Source organism: Corylus avellana, chromosome ca1 (assembly GCF_901000735.1).
Source record: "Corylus avellana chromosome ca1, CavTom2PMs-1.0".
NCBI lineage: Eukaryota > Viridiplantae > Streptophyta > Magnoliopsida > Fagales > Betulaceae > Corylus > Corylus avellana.
Window position 1 is genome coordinate 4,841,917 of NC_081541.1, and position 4,598 is coordinate 4,846,514.

The window sequence follows — 4,598 nt, forward strand, 5'->3', positions numbered from 1 at the left end:
ACTTTCACACCGGGGGGAAGGGGTGACCCACGCAAAGGTGGCTGCGGGTGGCTCACGGGCCACCCACCACCCCACCGGCAGACACCCCCTCTAATTTTTTTTTAATTTAAATTTTATTTGAAAACATTTAAATATTTATTTTATATATATATTATTTTGGTAAAAATTTATTTTTTTATAATTTTTTAAAGGGTAGTGACGTTTGAATAGTGCAAAATGGCACCAAATAGTGTCGTTTTCACTGTTCAAATGACACTAGCTCATTTTCTAGTCTATGCACTTTTTGTCATTTTGAAAAAGACACTATTTTTGAACGTCACTAGACAAATAATGATGTTTTTTGGGCCAAAAACGTCATTATTTGTGAGTCATTAATCATCAAACTTTTTGTAGTGATATGAAAAATTTGTATGATTTATATGAGTAGCACTTTAATTTCCTTTGTTTTTGTTTCTAAATACAAATACATGCAGGTCAGTGACATTTGACTTCATGTGGGAACCTCAATAATTTTATATATCTAAGATTTTTCATTCTGCAATTGCTTCATGCTGATCTTAACTCAAAAGTCTCGAGCTGGTAAATTTGTAGGTGAAATCAAGGCTAAATGGAGAATATGGAGGTGTAGACTTGAGGAATCCTCTTGGACAGTTTGCTAATTAAGGTGATTACCAAAGACGCGGCAAAAGAGTTGATGCAAAAGAAAAGATCAAAAACAACTCAAGCCGACTTTAATTTGGGAGGATTTTTTTTTACTTTGAGTGAGGACGAGAATAAGGAAAAGAATCGCATAGCAGATAGAATAAAGGAAACAATTACTGCTACTGCTGAAAAGATAAAAGCTTATGACCATGGAAAAATTATAATGTTTTCTGACAAGGCTTACACATTTCATGGAGTTTCTTAATCATTCTCAAGCTTCTCATAGTTATTATTGGGGTCTTTCTTCTCCATGGGGATATTAGTGCCCAATCCACGTTGAGTCCCAAGTTGAAATCGCATTACTTTTGCATGTTATGTGAGTGCATAGATTGCATGAGAAACACCATGGTTGTGAATATCACTGATGATATATATACTTCTCGGCGGGCAGACATGCTTGAGAACCTTGCAATTTGCAAGATTTAAAACTGAATTTGTCTTTGATCATTTGAAGAGAGTTACACATGCTCATTTTGGTCTTTATGTTGACAAGCAAGTTGACAATGTCAACTCGATAGAGATATTGAAAAGCTTGAGGCACTGAAAAGGAAAAGCGAGCGCATAAAATCTGCAAAATCTCTGCTAATTGAGGAATGTTTGAGAGAGGCTTTTGTACTGAGAAAAGGTAAACAAAGCAATTACGTCTAGGCTACTATAGATGTCAACATTGTTAAACGTTTATTTCTATGCACGTATGTTTTGGTCTTTTATATAATTAGTCATATAGTTGCAAGTTGCTACTTATTGTATTACTTGTTAGAATATATGATACGATTCCATATTAAATTTATATTCCTTACAAAATAATTACCTTTTATAATGGACTTATTAGGTTTGATGATAATCAAATCATTTTGATTATAATGGTATGACAATGACATCAATGACCGAGAATACACATAAATGCAATACAAGAAACAGGGGAGTCCAATTTTTGAACTGATTCTATAAATTTCTATAGAGCTCAACATTAATCCTCTACACTCTAACACACTCCCATTTCTTCTACATTGGAGGCTAAAAGGCAGGAATAAGAATATGGCAAACAATTACAATGGCTCGAGATGGACATGTAAAGCAAAGAATTTGCCAGAACCAATACACCTAAAAATACTATAAGATTAAACTTTTGAATTGTGTAATGTCTCAATATATTATATTATGGGCTCACTAAAAGACTTTACAAATATCAGTCGCCCAAACACGATTGAGGTCCAGTCCAAGGGCAGGATCCTAACCCTTGCTAGTCTAGATAAATAAGAGGATTATCAGCAGTTAGATTGTTGGGCTGAAGTCCATTTGTAATAAATAGGCTAATTCAGTTGGTTACACAAGGTACGAGTTGTTTTGTAGTTTTTGTATAAAAGGCCCAAATTTGGCCAATCAAAATTCTATTTTCTCTCTGGTTTTTTCTTTGGAGATTGACTATCTCAAATCAGTCACCCATATCATCAGTTTTGTTCATATATATACATTTTTCACAAACAGCACTTACCATCAAATTACATTAGAAAATTATACAAAAACAGAAAAGTCCTTTACACTAAATCTGTCTTACACAAGCAAATTTATTCTCAGCGTAGATCGCAGTTTTCCCTTTAAATGAATGATTTCACGTTGTTAGATAAAGTATACAATGGCTTTTTAATTCTGTCTTACGCAAAGGATTTTGTTTCCTTTTTTCTTATAACTTGCGTCGAACGAGGGACTAGAATCCACTCAACAAGTTGTGATTCTTTTTCACAACTTTATTTAATAGACAATTAAGTAAAAAAAATCACAATCTTGAATTATTTTCAGCTGAAATTGTTACTTTTATTAATGGTATATCGTTATTTTATTTTTTTCTATTCAGAAGCGCATGAGAGAGTGACTAACTTGCTAGCTATTCTACTTGTATATAACCATAGTAACACTGACTTGTTGAAAATTAGTCAAGATGAGCATTACGATTGAATTGTAAGTTTTTAGATTTCACAGAATATAAGCCGATCAAGATTATACTTCACAAATATTTTTTTTAAAAAAAAAAAAAAAAAAAAAATTAAAAGAGTGACCATGCATGTACACCTATTTTTGCCACGAATCTTTTTTCCGGAGGGCCAATTAATCCAATGGTAGCGTCCCTAGCCTGTTAAATCATTCTCACTTGGTTTCTTTCTCTCGATCTAGATCTCAATTGTAGATCTCGACGCCAACACATAGTATATGTATATTTCTTTTTTTAAAAAATATATGTTTAGTGATTTGGGTTAAAACATACCTAGATTAAAGAGAAAGACAGAGAGATGGAGATTATTAAGCATTTCAGTCACGAGCATGTGTTATCGCTGAGTGAAAAGAAGGCAGAAGATTATATTTCATGCAAAGCATGCGATGAAGATTGCGATGAAGGTGTGATGATCTACAGCTGCAGGGAATCTGATTGTAGGTTCTCCCTGCACGAATCATGTGCAAAGCTACCGCAGGAGTTGCACAACCCCCTTCTTCACCCACACCCTCTTTCCCTAGTATACCTAAAGCGCGGCATATTTGGGTGTAAAGCTTGTAGCAAAATTTGCGGGCGCTTCACCTTCCGCTGCTAAGAGGACTGCAACGTCAACTTTGATGTTAAGTGCGCTTTTATAAGGCCAGCGATAGAAGAAAGGGAGGAGGCAGTTCCTACATTTTAGCCACCATGAGCATCCATTGCTACTCTTCGAGAACATGCCTGGCGATCGCATTGGCTGCCGCGTGTGTGGAAGACACTGCTCGGACCCGACCTATGGTTGCTTCCCATGTCGCTACTTTTTCCATCGATCGTGTTTTGAGCGAAAGTTGCCGGAAGAGATACTACACTACTTTCATCCCTACCCTCTGGCTCTCACCTTGTACACTGTCCCTGCTAACTCTTCTTACAATTGCAGAGCTTGTGGCCAATACCGTTCCAAGGAAGCCTTTTCCTATGCCTGTAGTCGGTGCCATTTTGTGATGGATGTTGATTGCACTCTATTGCCCCAATCTAAAAGCGAAGGACAGATTCTCCATTTCCTCCACGGCCATCCATTGTCACAATCTCTAACATCAACGCTGATCACAAGGTGAATTGTACTGTATGTGGGAACAGCTGCACAGATCCTGCATATGCTTGTGGCAGACATAATTGCTGTGAGAAATTTTACATTCACAAATCATGCCTTGAGTGGCCGCAAGAGATTTTCCATCCCTTTCATCCAAACCACCCTCTCACCCTCTCATCACCCTGGCAGCGTAGAGCAGGTCGACAATGCAATGCATGTCGCACGGATATCTGGGACGGGTGCTGCACCTACATTTGTGAGTGTAAGAATTGCAGCTTTTGCTTGCACATAGAATGCAGTGTGATAATGGCTGCCATAAAGTACGAAGGCCACGATCACCTTCTACAATGGATCCAATTCAAGAACAATATAGGTGGTGAACTATATGATATAGTACTCGAGTGCAACGCTTGCAATAAATCCACCTGTGGATCATATGGTTTCAGTTGTCTGTCTTGTGAGTTCAATCTCCCTCATACGTGTGGTCCATTACCATCTACCATTAAACACAAATGCCACATCGATCCCCTTGTTCTTACAAATTCTCCTGCTGAACTTGAAGATGAGACGGATGATGAATTCTATTGCGATACTTGTGAGGAAGAAATGGATCCACTATTACCCATTTATCAATGCGTAGAATGTCACTTTGCTGCTGAAGTTAAATGCGTCATTTCTGAGGTAATATAGGTATATGAAAGGAGAAATTCTAAAAGTCGATCTTGTGTTTTTTTTATCTCATTCTAAGAATGATGTGGCTTTAGAAATCACAATTAAACTTGTGATTAATCACTATTAAATTTTGATTAAATGCAAATTTTAACTGCCACTTCATTT